This window comes from Chlorocebus sabaeus, chromosome 9 (assembly GCF_047675955.1).
Source record: "Chlorocebus sabaeus isolate Y175 chromosome 9, mChlSab1.0.hap1, whole genome shotgun sequence".
Taxonomy (NCBI): Eukaryota; Metazoa; Chordata; class Mammalia; order Primates; family Cercopithecidae; genus Chlorocebus; species Chlorocebus sabaeus.
In genome coordinates this window covers 97,572,892-97,589,969 of record NC_132912.1, presented here as the reverse complement: position 1 = coordinate 97,589,969, position 17,078 = coordinate 97,572,892, and the positions used below count along the sequence as shown (strand labels likewise).

The 17,078-nt window shown below is 39.4% G+C and overlaps 1 pseudogene; it reads right to left on the bottom strand.

Moving 5' to 3' along the window:
- Positions 1–4,821: 4,821 nt before the first annotated feature.
- LOC103216804 (cytochrome P450 2C18-like) lies at positions 4,822–14,965 on the bottom strand (annotated as a pseudogene).
- Between the last annotated feature and the right edge of the window lie 2,113 nt (positions 14,966–17,078).

Below are 17,078 nucleotides of genomic sequence, written 5' to 3'. Positions count from 1 at the left end.
AATGCTTAGAGATTTTGTCACCACCAGGCCTGCCCTACAAGGGATCCTGAAGGAAGCACTAAACATGGAAAGGAACAACAGGTACCAGCCACTGCAAAAATATGTCAAAATGTAAAGTTCATCGATGCTAGGAAGAGACTGCATCAACTAGCGAGCAAAATAACCAGCTAATATCATACTGACAGGATCAAGTTAACACATAACAATATTAACCTTAAATGTAAATGGACTAAATGGTCCAATTAAAAGACACAGACTGGCAAATTGGATAGAGAGTCAAGACCCATCAGTCTGCTGTATTCAGGAGACCCACCTCACATGCAGAGATACACATAGGCTTAAAATAAAGGGATGGAGGAAGATCTACCAAACAAATGGAAAACAAAAAAAAGCCGGGGTTGCAATAATAGTCTCTGATAAAACAGACTTTAAACCACCAGAGATTAAAAGAGACAAAGAAGGCCATTACATAATGGTAAAGGGATCAATTCATCAGGAAGAGCTAACTATCCTAAATATATGTACACCCAATACAGGAGCACCCAGATTCATAAAGCAAGTCCTTAGAGACTTACAAAGAGACTTAGACTCCCATACAATAATAATGGGAGACTTTAACACCCCACTGTCAACATTAGACAGATCAACGTGACAGAAAGTTAACAAGGATATCCAGGAATTGAACTCAACTCTGCACCAAGCGCACCTAATAGACATCGACAGAACTCTCCACCCCAAATCAACAGAATATACATTCTTCTCAGCACCACATTGCACTTATTCCGAAATTGACCATATAGTTGGAAGTAAAGCACGCCTCAGCAAATGTAAAAGAACAGAAATTATAACAAACTGTCTCTCAGACCACAGTGCAATTACACAAGATCTCAGCACTAAGAAACTCAATCAAATCCCCTCAACTACATGGAAACTGAACAACCTGCTCCTGAGTGACTACTGGGTACATAACGAAATGAAGGCAGAAATTAACATGTTCTTTGAAACCAATGAGAAAAAAGATACAACATACCAGAATGTCTGGGACACATTTAAGGCCGGTGTGTAGAGAGAAATTTATAGCACTAAATGCCCACAAGAGAAAGCAGGAAAGATCTAAAGTTGACACCCTAACATCACAATTAAAAGAACTAGAGAAACAGGAGCAAACACATTCAAAAGCTAGCAGAAGGTAAGACATAACTAAGATCAGAGCAGAACTGAAGGAGATAGAGACACACAAAAAACTCTAAAATATCAATGAATCCAGGAGCTGGTTTTTTGAAAAGATCAACAAAATTGATAGACCACTAGCAAGACTAATAAAGAAGAAAAGAGAGAAGAATCAAATAGATACAATAAAAAATGATAAAGGGGATGTCACCACCGACCACACAGAAATACAAACTACCATCAGAGAATATTATAAACACCTCTATGCAAATAAACTAGAAAACCTAGAATAAATGGATAATTTCCTGGACACTTACACTCTCCCAAGACTAAACCAGGAAGAAGTTGAAACCCTGGATAGACCAATAGCAGGCTAGGAAATTGAGGCAATAATTAATAGCCTACCAACCAAAAACAGTCCAGGACCAGTCAGATTCACAGCCGAATTCTACCAGAGGTACAAGGAGGAGTTGGTACTATTCCTTCTGAAACTATTCCAATCAATAGAAAAAGAGGGAATCCTCCCTAACTCATTTTATGAGGCCAACATCATCCTGATACCAAAGGCTGACAGAGATACGACCAAAAAAGAGAATTTTAGACCAATATCCCTGATGAACATCGATGCAAAAATCCTCAATAAAATACTGTAAAACCGAATCCAGCAGCACATCAAAAAGCTTATTCACCATGATCAAGTGGGCTTCATCCCTGGGATGCAAGGTTGGTTCAACATATGCAAATCAATAAATGTAATCCAGCGTATAAACAGTACCAAAGACAAAAACCACATGATTATCCCAATAGATGCAGAAAAATTCTTTGATAAAATTCAACAGCCCTTCATGATAAAAACTCTCAATAAATTCCATATTGATGGAACATATCTCAAAATAATAAGAGCTATTTATGACAAATCCACAGCCAATATCATACTGAATGAGCAAAAACTAGCAGCATTCCCTTTGAAAACTGGCACAAGACAGGGATGCCCTCTTTCACCACTCCTATTCAACATAGTGTTGGAAGTTCTGGCTAGGGCAATCAGGCAAGAGAAAGAAATCAAGGGGATTCAGTTAGGAAAAGAAGAAGTCAAATTGTCCCTATTTGCAGATGACATGATTGTATATTTAGAAAACTCATTGTCTCAGCCCAAAATCTCCTTAAGGTGATAAGCAACTTCAGCAAAGTCTCAGGAAACAGAATCAATGTGCAAAAATCACAAGCATTCTTATTCACCAGTAACAGACAAACAGAGAGCCAAATCATGAATGAACTCCCTTTCACAATAGCATCAAAGAGAATAAAATACCTAGGAATCCAACTTACAAGGGATGTAAAGGAAAACTACAAACCACTGCTCAGTGAAATAAAAGAGGACACAAACAAATGGAAGAACATACCATGCTCATGGATAGCAAGAATCAATATTGTGAAAATGGCCATACTGCCCTAGGTAATTTATAGATTCAGTGCCATCCCCATTAAGCTACCAATGACTTTCTTCACAGAATTGGAGAAAACTGCTTTAAAGTTCATATGGAACCACAAAAGACCCCACACTGCCAAGACATTTCTAAGCCAAAAGAACAAAGCTGGAGGCATCATGCTACCTGACTTCAAACTATACTACAAGGCTACAGTAACCAAAACAGCATGGTACTGGCACCAAAACAGAGATATAGACCAACGGAACAGAACAGAGTCCTCAGAAATAATACCACACATCTACAGCCATCTGATCTTTGACAAATCTGAGAGAAACAAGAAATGGGGAAAGGATTCCCTATTTAATAAATGGTGCTGGGAAAATTGGCTAGCCATAAGTAGAAAGCTGAAACTGGATCCTTTCCTTACTCCTTATACGAAAATTAATTCAAGATGGATTAGAGACTTAAATGTTAGATCTAAAACCATAAAAACCCTAGAAGAAAACCTAGGTAATATAATTCAGGACATAGGCATGGGCAAAGACTTCATGTCTAAAACACCAAAACTGCAACGGCAACAAAAGCCAAAATTGACAAATGGGATCTCATTAAACTAAAGAGCTTCTGCACAGCAAAAGAAACTACCAACAGAGTGAACAGGCAACCTACAGAATGGGAGAAAATTTTTGCAATCTACTCATCTGACAAAGGGCTAATATCCAGAACCTACAAAGAACTCAAACAAATTTACAAGGAAAAAACAACCCCATCAAAAAGTAGGCAAAAGATATGAACAGACACTTCTCAAAAGAAGACATTCATACAGCCAATGGACACATGAAAAAATGCTCATCATCACTGGCCCTCAGAGAAATGCAAATCAAAAGCACAATGAGATGCCATCTCACAATAGTTAGAATGGCAATCATTAAAAAATCAGAAACAACAGGTGCTGGAGATGTGGAGAAACAGGAACACTTTTACACTGTTGGTGGGACTGTAAACTAGTTCAACCATTGTGCAAGCCAGTACGGCAATTCCTCAAGGATCTTGAATGAGAAATACTGCTTGACCCAGCCATCCCATTGTTGGGGATATACTCAAAGGATTATAAGTTGTGCTGCTATAGAGACACATGCATACGTATGTTTATTGTGGCACTATTCACAATAGCAAAGACTTGGAATCAACCCAAATGTCCATCAGTGACAGACCGGATTAAGAAAACGTGGCACATATACACCATGGAATACTATGCAGCCATAAAAAAGGATGAGTTTGTGTCCTTTGTAGGGACATGGATGCAGCTGGAAACCATCATTCTCAGCAAACTATCGCAAGAACAGAAAACCAAATACCACATGTTCTCACTCATAGGTGGGAATTGAACAATGAGATCACTTGGACACAGGAAGGGGAGCATCACATGCTGGGTCCTATTGTGGGGAAGGGGTAGGGGGAAGGATAGCATTAGGAGATATACCTAATGTAAATAATGAGTTAATGGGTGCAGCACACCAATATGGCACATATATATATATGTAACAAACCTGCACGTTGTGCACATGTACTCTAGAAATTAAAGTATAACAATAAAAAAAAAATACGAGGTCATTCCCACTATGTCTGTGCGACTAGTATGCCCTAGTGAAACATTCTAGGGACACATTTGCACTATGGGAATAACATTGCTCTTTAATAATTTGAAAAAATGAGACAAAACCTTCTAAATTCATGCTGTAATGATTTGAAAACAAACCAAGCCTGGGAGAGAACAGGATTAAATAAGCCTTTTATACTCACACCATATGCATAGTCATTGTGTACAAACACAACAAGCATAGGTGCATAAAAGCTTCCTTGGCTCTCTGCTTCAAACTTCCCCCCTCCATATGAGGACTGACAACTACTGCCTATCATGAAAGATCTGGCTGCCCTTAGGAGGTTTCCAGAGATGTCAATAGGGAAGATCCAGTCTGTTAATGTCAGAGTATTTCATATTTCAAGATAGCTAGAACACAGGTCTTGAAATGTTCTCAACATATAGAAATGATAAATGCTCAACGTGACGCACATCCTAAACACCCTAACTTGATCATCACACATTCTGTGCATGTAACAAAATATTACATGTACCCCATAAGTATGTATAAAGGTTACATATCAATTTAAAAATAAATTAAAATAAATTTTAGAAAACATTTTTTGGGGAAAAAAAAAGTCATCCACCATTGGTTTTTCTCAACTCCTCCACAAGGCAGTGGGCTTCCTCTTGAGCACGGTCCTCAATGCTCCTTTTCCCATCCTAAAATTCTGCAGAGTCATGAGGGAGAAACGCCGGATCTCCTTCCATCTCTTTCCATTGTTGAAAAGGATTCCTAACAGAACAGAAAACAGAAACTAGGAGGGAGACCCCAAACAAGGAAAACAGAGCTAACACTCGGCAGCCACGTGGTTGGGTCAAGTTCTGTTCCAGGAGCTCTTCAAGCCTCTATTTTCCATCCTCCCCATCGCTATAACCACTGCCCAATACATACACATGTACACATTCACACGATACATGCACATTTACCGAGTCCTTTATTAACTTTTTCAGCCAGTGGGAAATTACCTTTTCCAGAAAACTCCTCTCCATGATCAATCAGGGCCTCCTTCACTGCTTCATATCCTTGTAACACCACAATGGGCTCCAAGCCAAAATACACAGTGAACACAGGGCCATAGACTTTTGAGAACTGAACATAGAAAAGGAGGTTCAAATAGCAGCAAAAGTCAGTATTTGGTCTATATATCTTCTGTGATTCAGACTGATATTATTATCATATTGATATGATTATTCCATCAAATATAGCTTCAAATATTTGTGGATTTTACATAAAGATGATGATTATTGTTTTAGGGGCATATACACAGTGCCTTTAATGTGCCAGGCAGTGGCCCAAGAAATTAGTATGCAGGTTATTACACTTAATCATCACATCAACACTTTGAGCTAGATTTGTTTATTTTACAGATAAGACAGATTAATTTTAAAGAATTTCAAATTCATTTTCAGTATCCCACAACTGATAAACAGAAGATCCAAATTTGAAGCCTGCTTAGTCAACCTGTGATGCCTGAGCAATTTTTCAGCTCCCAATGTCCATATTTTGATGAATAATCAGCCTTCAGGACACTGCTTCAGGATCCCCTGCAAAGTTCCTCCCACAGCGATCCTGATGCAGGTGTCCTGTCATCTATACTAAAAAATCTACATCTTTTTAAATCACCCAAATGATTCTATTGCCCAGCCCACTTTGAGATCCACTGGTATAATCACCACAGAAAGAGAGTAAATCCAACAGAGATAGTAACAGGACACGTGGCATCTCACAGTGTAACAATGTTTTCCACATTGTACACTCATAGGTCACAGATGGCAGTTTTGTACAGAGGCCATAAATATTCTGTTACCACCCAGATGGCCCCGACTAGTTAATTCTTGCTTTCATTCATTTATGTTTATGATGAACTCACAGATATTTCTTTTTTTTTTATAATTTATATATTATTATTATACTTTAAGTTGTAGGGTACATGTGCATAACGTGCAGGTTTGTTACATATGTATACTTGTGCCATGTTGGTGTGCTGCACCCATCAACTCGTCATTTACATCAGGTATAACTCCCAATGCAATCCCTCCCCCCTCCCCCCTCCCCCCTCCCCATAATAGGCCCCAGTGTGTGATGTTCCCCTTCCCGAGTCCAAGTGATCTCATTGTTCAGTTCCCGCCTATGAGTGAGAACATGCGGTGTTTGGTTTTCTGTTCTTGTGATAGTTTGCTGAGAATGATGGTTTCCAGCTGCATCCATGTCCCTACAAAGGACACAAACTCATCCTTTTTTATGGCTGCATACTATTCCATGGTGTATATGTGCCACATTTTCTTAATCCAATCTGTCACTGATGGACATTTGGGTTGATTCCAAGTCTTTGCTATTGTGAATAGTGCTGCAATAAACATACGTGTGCATGTGTCTTTATAGCAGCATAATTTATAATCCTTTGGGTATATACCCAGTAATGGGATGGCTGGGTCATATGGTACATCTAGTTCTAGATCCTTGAGGAATCGCCATACTGTTTTCCATAGTGGGTGAACTAGTTTACAATCCCACCAACAGTGTAAAAGTGTTCCTATTTCTCCACATCCTCTCTAGCACCTGTTGTTTCCTGACTTTTGAATGATCGCCATTCTAACTGGTGTGAGATGGTATCTCATTGTGGTTTTGATTTGCATTTCTCTGATGGCCAGTGATGATGAACATTTTTTCATGTGTCTGTTGGCTGTATGAATGTCTTCTTTGAGAACTGTCTGTTCATATCCTTTGCCCACTTTTTGATGGGGTTGTTTGTTTTTTTCTTGTAAATTTGTTTGAGTTCTTTGTAGGTTCTGAATATTAGCCCTTTGTCAGATGAGTAGATTGCAAAAATTTTCTCCCATTCTGTAGGTTGCCTGTTCACTCTGATGGTAGTTTCTTTTGCTGTGCAGAAGCTCTTTAGTTTAATGAGATCCCATTTGTCAATTTTGACTTTTGCTGCTGTTGCTTTTGGTGTTTTAGACATGAAGTCTTTGCCCATGCCTATGTCCTGAATGGTACTACCTAGGTTTTCCTCTAGGATTTTTATGGTATTAGGTCTAACATTTAAGTCTCTAATCCATCTTGAATTAATTTTCATATAAGGAGTAAGGAAAGGATCCAGTTTCAGCTTTCTACTTATGGCTAGCCAATTTTCCCAGCACCATTTATTAAATAGGGAATCCTTTCCCCATTTCTTGTTTCTCTCAGGTTTGTCAAAGATCAGATGGCTGTAGATGTGTGGTATTATTTCTGAGGACTCTGTTCTGTTCCATTGGTCTATATCTCTGTTTTGGTACCAGTACCATGCTGTTTTGGTTACTGTAGCCTTGTAGTATAGTTTGAAGTCAAGTAGCGTGATGCCTCCAGCTTTGTTCTTTTGACTTAGGATTGTCTTGGAGATGCAGGCTCTTTTTTGGTTCCATATGAGCTTTAAAGCAGTTTTTTCCAATTCTGTGAAGAAACTCATTGGTAGCTTGATGGGGATGGCATTGAATCTATAAATTACCTTGGGCAATATGGCCATTTTCACGATATTGATTCTTCCTATCCATGAGCATGGTATGTTCTTCCATTTGTTTGTGTCCTCTTTTATTTCACTGAGCAGTGGTTTGTAGTTCTCCTTGAAGAGGTCCTTTACATCCCTTGTAAGTTGGATTCCTAGGTATTTTATTCTCTTTGAAGCAATTGTGAATGGAAGTTCATTCCTGATTTGGCTCTCTGTTTGTCTGTTACTAGTGTATAAGAATGCTTGTGATTTTTGCACATGAATTTTGTATCCTGAGACTTTGCTGAAGTTGCTTATCAGCTTAAGAAGATTTTGGGCTGAGACAATGGGGTTTTCTAAATATATAATCATGTCATCTGCAAACAGGGACAATTTGACTTCTTCTTTTCCTAACTGAATCCCCTTGATTTCTTTCTCTTGCCTGATTGCCCTAGCCAGAACTTCCAACACTATGTTGAATAGGAGTGGTGAAAGAGGGCATCCCTGTCTTGTGCCAGTTTTCAAAGGGAATTTTTCCAGTTTTTGCCCATTCAGTATGATATTGGCTGTGGGTTTGTCATAAATAGCTCTTATTATTTTGAGGTACGTTCCATCAATACTGAATTTATTGAGTGCTTTTAGCATGAAGGGCTGTTGAATTTTGTCAAAAGCCTTTTCTGCATCTATTGAGATAATCATGTGGTTCTTGTCCTTGGTTCTGTTTATATGCTGGATTATGTTTATTGATTTGCGAATGTTGAACCAGCCTTGCATCCCAGGGATGAAGCCCACTTGATCATGGTGGATAAGCTTTTTGATGTGTTGCTGAATCCGGTTTGCCAGTATTTTATTGAGGATTTTTGCATCGATGTTCATCAGGGATATTGGTCTAAAATTCTCTTTTTTTGTTGTGTCTCTGCCATGCTTTGGTATCAGGATGATGTTGGCCTCATAAAATGAGTTAGGGAGGATTCTCTCTTTTTCTATTGATTGGAATAGTTTCAGAAGGAATGGTACCAACTCCTCCTTGTACCTCTGGTAGAATACAGCTGTGAATCCATCTGGTCCTGGACTTTTTTTGGTTGGTAGGCTATTAATTATTGCCTCAATTTCAGAGCCTGCTATTGGTCTATTCAGGGATTCAACTTCTTCCTGGTTTAGTCTTGGAAGAGTGTAAGTGTCCAGGAAATTATCCATTTCTTCTAGATTTTCCAGTTTATTTGTGTAGAGGTGTTTATAGCATTCTCTGATGGTAGTTTGTATTTCTGTGGGGTCGGTGGTGATATCCCCTTTATCATTTTTAAGTGCGTCGATTTGACTCTTCTCTCTTTTCTTCTTTATTAGTCTTGCTAGTGGTCTGTCAATTTTGTTGATCTTTTCAAAAAACCAACTCCTGGATTCATTGATTTTTTGGAGGGTTTTTTGTGTCTCTATCTCCTTCAGTTCTGCTCTGATCTTAGTTATTTCTTGCCTTCTGCTAGCTTTCGAATGTGTTTGCTCTTGCTTCTCTAATTCTTTTAATTGCGATGTTAGAGTGTCAATTTTAGATCTTTCCTGCTTTCTCTTGTGGGCATTTAGTGCTATAAATTTCCCTCTACACACTGCTTTAAATGTGTCCCAGAGATTCTGGTATGTTGTATCTTTGTTCTCATTGGTTTCAAAGAACATCTTTATTTCTGCCTTCATTTCGTTATGTACCCAGTAGTCATTCAGGAGCAGGTTGTTCAGTTTCCATGTAGTTGAGCGGTTTTGATTGAGTTTCTTAGTCCTGAGTTCTAGTTTGATTGCACTGTGGTCTGAGAGACAGTTTGTTATAATTTCTGTTCTTGTACATTTGCTGAGGAGTGCTTTACTTCCAATTATGTGGTCAATTTTGGAGTAAGTACGATGTGGTGCTGAGAAGAATGTATATTCTGTTGATTTGGGGTGGAGAGTTCTATAGATGTCTATTAGGTCTGCTTTCTGCAGAGATGAGTTCAATTCCTGGATATCCTTGTTAACTTTCTGTCTCGTTGATCTGTCTAATGTTGACAGTGGGATGTTGAAATCTCCCATTATTATTGTATGGGAGTCTAAGTCTCTTTGTAAGTCTCTAAGGACTTGCTTTATGAATCTGGGTGCTCCTGTATTGGGTGCATATATATTTAGGATAGTTAGCTCTTCCTGTTGAATTGATCCCTTTACCATTATGTAATGGCCTTCTTTGTCTTTTGATCTTTGATGGTTTAAAGTCTGTTTTATCAGAGACTAGTATTGCAACCCCGGCTTTTTTTTGTTCTCCATTTGCTTGGTAAATCTTCCTCCATCCCTTTATTTTGAGCCTATGTATGTCTCTGCGTGTGAGATGGGTCTCCTGAATACAGCAGACTGATGGGTCTTGACTCTTTATCCAGTTTGCCAGTCTGTGTCTTTTAATTGGAGCATTTAGTCCATTTACATTTAAGGTTAAGATTGTTATGTGTGAACTTGATCCTGCCATTATGATATTAACTGGTTATTTTGCTCGTTAGTTGATGCAGTTTCTTCCTAGCCTTGATGGTCTTTACATTTTGGCATGTTTTTGCAATGGCTGGTACCTGTTGTTCCTTTCCATGTTTAGTGCTTCCTTCAGGGTCTCTTGTAAGGCAGGCCTAGTGGTGACAAAATCTCTAAGCATTTGCTTATCTGTAAAGTATTTTATTTCTCCTTCACTTATGAAACTTAGTTTGGCTGGATATGAAATTCTGGGTTTAAAATTCTTTTCTTTAAGAGTGTTGAATATTGGCCCCCACTCTCTTCTGGCTTGAAGAGTTTCTGCCGAGAGATCTACTGTTAGTCTGATGGGCTTCCCTTTGTGGGTAACCCGACCTTTCTCTCTGGCGCCCTTAAGATTTTTTCCTCCATTTCAACTTTGGTGAATCTGGCAATTATGTGTCTTGGAGTTGCTCTTCTCGAGGAGTATCTTTGTGGCGTTCTTTGTATTTCCTGGATTTGAATGTTGGCGTGCCCTACTAGGTTGGGGAAGTTCTCCTGGATGATATCCTGAAGAGTGTTTTCCAACTTGGTTCCATTTTCCCCCTCACTTTCAGGCACCCCAATCAGACGTAGATTTGGTCTTTTTACATAATCCCATACTTCTTGCAGGCTTTGTTCATTTCTTTTTCTTCTTTTTTCTTTTGGTTTCTCTTCTCGCTTCATTTCATTCATTTGATCCTCAATCGCTGATACTCTTTCTTCCAGTTGATCGAGTCGGTTACTGAAGCTTGTGCATTTGTCACGTGTTTCTCGTGTCATGGTTTTCATCTCTTTCATTTCATTTATGACCTTCTCTGCATTAATTACTCTAGCCATCAATTCTTCCACTTTTTTTTCAAGATTTTTAGTTTCTTTGCGCTGGGTACGTAATTCCTCCTTTAGCTCTGAGAAATTTGATGGACTGAAGCCTTCTTCTCTCATCTCGTCAAAGTCATTCTCCGTCCAGCTTTGATCCGTTGCTGGCGATGAGCTGCGCTCCTTTGCCGGGGGAGATGCGCTCTTATTTTTTGAATTTCCAGCTTTTCTGCCCTGCTTTTTCCCCATCTTTGTGGTTTTATCTGCCTCTGGTCTTTGAAAATGGTGATGTACTGATGGGGTTTTGGTGTAGGTGTCCTTCCTTTTTGATAGTTTTCCTTCTAACAGTCAGGACCCTCAGCTGTAGGTCTGTTGGAGATTGCTTGAGGTCCACTCCAGACCCTGTTTGCCTGGGTATCAGCAGCAGAGGCTGCAGAAGATAGAATATTTCTGAACAGCGAGTGTACCTGTCTGATTCTTGCTTTTGAAGCTTCCTCTCAGGGGTGTACTCCACCCTGTGAGGTGTGGGGTGTCAGACTGCCCCTAGTGGGGGATGTCTCCCTGTTAGGCTACTCAGGGGTCAGGGACCCACTTGAGCAGGGAGTCTGTCCCTTCTCAGATCTCAACCTCCGTGTTGGGAGATCCACTGCTCTCTTCAAAGCTGTCAGACAGTCATTTGTTCTGCAGAGGTTTCTGCTTCGTTTGTTATTGTTTACTGTGCCCTGTCCCCAGAGGTGGAGTCTACAGAGACAGGCAGGTTTCCTTGAGCTGCTGTGAGCTCCACCCAGTTCGAGCTTCCCAGCAGCTTTGTTTACCTACTTAAGCCTCAGCAATGGCGGGCGCCCCTCCCCCAGCCTCGCTGCTGCCTTGCCGGTAGATCACAGACTGCTGTGCTAGCAATGAGGGAGGCTCCGTGGGTGTGGGACCCTCCCGGCCAGGTGTGGGATATGATCTCCTGGTGTGCCTGTTTGCTTAAAGCGCAGTATTGGGGTGGGAGTTACCTGATTTTCCAGGTGTTGTGTGTCTCAGTTCCCCTGGTTAGGAAAAGGGATTCCCTTCCCCCTTGCGCTTCCCAGGTGAGGCAATGCCTCGCCCTGCTTCAGCTCTCGCTGGTCAGGCTGCAGCAGCTGACCAGCACCGATCGTCTGGCACTCCCCAGTGAGATGAACCCAGTACCTCAGTTGAAAATGCAGAAATCACCGGTCTTCTGTGTCGCTTGTGCTGGGAGTTGGAGACTGGAGCTGTTCCTATTCGGCCATCTTGCTCCGCCCTCCCACAGATATTTCTTTAACATCAAGTATGATTTGCTTTTTTAAGAAGTTTAATGATCATGGCTTATATAAGCAAAAAACATAGCATATATAGTGACTGACTTCTCAAATAAAATCTCTAATCACAAAACTCTTCCATTGCCATTTTCCTTCAGGCAAAAAAAATTATAGCAAATGACTGTGAACCAAAGAAAAGCAGCAGGCCTTTATCATTTTGATTCTACCTTACAACTTAAAAAGTTTCTTTTCTTGGAAAATGCATTATTTTATTCCACTATTTTTGACAATGACACACAAAAGAAAAAAAAATATTCCACAAGAAGTATTTGCTTTACAATAACATATTTTAATTATTGGCCTCTAGTAATACAGGAGGTATGTTGAGGAATGTTCATTTAATATAACACATAAGCTTAATAACTGGCCTCCAGTAATACAGAAGGCTCTATGTGACATTAACAGTTATATATGACAAGCCCACAGTTAACATTATATTTAATGGTGAAAAGCTAAAAGCTTTTCCTGTAAGATCAGAAATAAGACAAGAATGCTCCCTCTGACTATTTCTATTCAAAAGAGTACTGGTTAAGAGCAATTAGACTAAAGAAAGAAAATATTCATATAGGAATATTCACACAGAAAAGGATGCATTCATATAGGAAAGGATGAAGTGAAATTGTCTGTTTCTTGATGGCATAATCTTACATCTAGAAAATCCTGAAAACTTCAGTACAAAAGTGCAAGAATTGATAAATTCAGTAAGCTTTCAGGATACAAAATCAACATGCAAAAATCAGTGGCATTTCTATACACTAACAACAAACTACCTGAAAAAGAAATTAAGAGAACAATCCATTTACAGTAGCATCAAAAAATAAAATACTTAGGAAAAAATTTAACCAAGGAAGAGAAATATCTATATACTGAAAACTACGAATCACTGATGAAAGAAATTGAAGATGACACAAATAAATGCAAAAATATCCCGTGTTCGTGGATTGGGAAAACTAATAGTGGTAAAATGTCCATACTACCCAAAGCAATATACAGATTCAGTGCAATCCCTATCAAAAGTTTTATCTCATTTTTTACAGAAACAGAAAAAAAATCTCAAAATTTGTATGGAACCACAAAAGACCCCAAATAGCCAAAGCAATTTTAACCAAAAAGAATAAAGCTGGAGGCATCACAGTATTGAATTGCAAAATATGTTACAAAGCTATAGTAAGCAAAACAGCATAGCACTGGCATAAAAACAGACACATTAATTAAAGGAAAAGGATAGAAATCCATGAAATAAGCCCACACATCTATAGTCAATTGATTTTTGACAAAGGTGCCAAGAACATACAATGGGGAAAGCACTCTGCAGCAAAGGGTGTTGGGAAAACTGGATATTCATATGCAAAAGAATAAAAGTGAACTGTAATCTCACCTTATACAAGAATTAATTCAAAATGAATGAAAGCTTTAAGCATAAGACCTGAGAAAAACTCCATGTCATTGGTCTAGGCAAAGATTTATTGGATATGATCCTAAAAGCACAGGCAATGAAAGCAAAAGCAGACAAATGAGATTCTGACAACCTAAAAAAGCTTCTGCATGGCAAAGGAAACAAGTCATAGAGTCAAGAGAAAATCCACGGATTGGGAGAAAATATTTGCAAATCAGACATAGGGACTAATATACAAAATATATAGAAACTCAGCTTACTAAATAACAAGAAATGAATAATTCTACTTAAAATGAGCAGTGGGGTCAAGTGCAATGACTCAAGCCTACAATCCCAGCACTTTGGGAAACCAAGGTGGGTGGATTACTTGAGTCCAAGAATTGAAGACCAGCCTGCAAAACACAATGAGACCACATTTCTACAAAATACTAAAAAATTATACAGGCATGGTGGCATGTACCTGTAGTCCCAACTACTTGGGGGACTAAAGTGGGAGGATGGCTTGAGCCCAGGAGCTCAAGGCTACAATGAGCTATGATCCCATCACTACACTCCAGCCTAGGCAACAGAAAAAAACCCTCTCTCTAAAAATAAATAAATAAATAAATAAATAAATAAATAAATAAATAAATAAGTTAGTAAAATGGGAAAATGATTTGAGTAGACATTTTTCAAAAGAAGACACACAAAAAGTCAATAGATATATATTTTTAAATACTCAACAAATTTAATCATCAGAGAAATGCAAATTAAAACCACAATGAGATATCACATCACAACTCTTAGATTGGCTATTATTATGTATATTTCAAAACAGCTAAAAAAGAGAGGATTTTAAATGTTCTCACTACAAAGAAATGACAAATATTTGAGATGATGGATATTCTAATTACCCTGATATGATCAATTCACAATGTATACATGTGGCAAAATGTAATATTGTACCCCATTAATATATACAATTTTCATTTATCACTTAAAAATAAAATAAAACTTTAAGAATCGTGACGTTAAATACACCTTGTACATTATTAGAGGAGCATAAAGCATACTTGCATTGGTTAAGGATTTGCTCATGTCCTTAACATCTAACCACAGGATATTCCAATAATCGGGAGAGGAGTGGGGCTAGATGGGAGCCTCCCTCTTCCAGAGCTCTGACTCCAGAGTGAACGGAGAAGCATACAGGAGAGACAGAGCACCAGAGCCACAGCTGGATCCATTGAAGGTTTCTTTTCGTAATAAGACAACTGTGGGTTTTCACTTCAAGGCTTTTATGATACTCCCTGTTAATCCACCTGCGATTCTAACTCTGACTGGGACCAGTCAGCAATAAGCACTTTAATCTCTTCTGAATGAACGCTGGCTCACTGAAAAAGCTAAAAATAAGGTGTTCTTTTTTCTTGTTCTCCTTTCCAGTGCCCCATCCTGGAGATTCTGCTGAAGCAGGGCCCAGGTGTGTGTTTGTTTGTTTTTAGATGGAGTTCGCTCTTATTGCCCAGGCTGGAGTGCAATGGTGCGATATCAGCTCACAGCAGCCTCCGCTTCCTGGGTTCAAGAGATTCACCTGCCTCAGCTTCCAGTGTAGCTGGGATTACAGGCATGCGCCAAGACATATGGCTAATTTTTTATTTTTAGTAGAGATGAGGTTTCACCATGTTGGTCAGGCTGGTCTCAAACTCCTGACCTCAGGTGATCCATCTGCCTCGGCCTCCCAAAGTGCTGGGATTATAGGCGTGAGCCAGTGTGCCTGGCCAGACCTAGGTTTTTAAAAACACCACAGGTGGTTCCACTGTGCAGCCAAAATTGAGAATCAATAAAGTAAATTATTTCATCAAAAAATTATTCAAAATTTTGGATTCTTAGATTGATGACCAGTTGGAAATATGACTTGGAGGGCAATCTGTGTATTATATCCCTTGTATGCACAATAATATTTATCCTATTGAGACGAGGTAGCCAGCTTGCTTTAGGCAGGCAGTAAGGGAAGAGAACCTCCAACCAGAGAACCTCCAACCCTTCCAGGTCATTGCCCAATCCACACAAACCCCAAGTACTTACACTAGATGTTTTGTGCAGATAAGGGAACTTGCACAGGGAGCTTGCCTAAATATGCCCACAGTGGAAAATTCCATTTTCTAACACATGCACAGTAAGGGAAATAAATCAATATGGAGTGGCTTAGACTAAGCCCACATGCACAATGGAAGGAAGGGGTGGAAACACCAGCAATGCACGCCTTATGCAAAAAAGGATCCCAGCCTCATCAGCTTTTCTATAAAAGGCCTGGTATTCAACTGTGAAGTGGCAATCCGCAACCTGCTTTCAGGGCCTCTCTCTTTGCTGAGAGTTTTCCTTTCACTTAATAAATTCTACTCCACTCACTCTCTGGTGTCTGTGTGCCTAATTCTTCCTGCGTGAGACAACAACTCGGACCTAGCTGAGCTAAGGGTCAGCAAGACTGCAATACTATAATGCTGTCTCAAACACTAGAACATTTTCCTTGAAAATGAGATCCTTTTGAAATATTTCAGTGTAGTACTAACATTACAGCTGCCTAAACATAAAACAGCTGACAATCTCACTCATCTTAAATGGCTAAACAGATTATCAATTAACTAGCTAAGTAAACATACACACCTTTTTCCATTAAACCCCCTGGAAAACACTGGACAGCTGAGAAGATTATTTCATATTTTTCAAATGGGAAAAGGGAGACTCCAGGAGAACAGCTGACCTCTCCAGTGTCCCACAGCTCATAAATGGGAGGCTGGGATTTGAACTGAGATCTTCTGAGGCCCACTGTGGTGCTTTATCATTTACACCACAACTGCCTTGAGAACAGTTTTAGCAAAATTAAATAAATCCTAAAACCATTCATCACTCTGAATGTACACTACACTGTTCACAGAAATGGGCTGTACGTTCTCAAGAGAAGAAGTAAAAACTAGGGTTTCTCTCCTCTCTGTCACTGCAGAGGTGAAACCTACTCAGTGTAACTGAGGAAAGAGTCAATCTCAGAGAATTTAGTGGGTAAGATCTCAGAAACTATGGCTTCTCCACCTCCCAGTTGCCTGCAGACACAGCTGTTTCTGTTGCTTTTTTGGTCTGTCTGTGTCAGAAATAATGGAATGAAATATTGCATAGCGAGGAAGGGGATTTATAGGCAGAACAACAGGATGTGCTTCAGTGGTGGATGGGAAGTAGGGAAATCATTAAACAGAGCCACAGCACAGAACAAACACAGTTGTGCAGACCTGAACAGGATATGGCATTTAGTGGTCATGAGGCTCTATATATCAAATGATACATACATTTCTAGATCACTAATGGCAA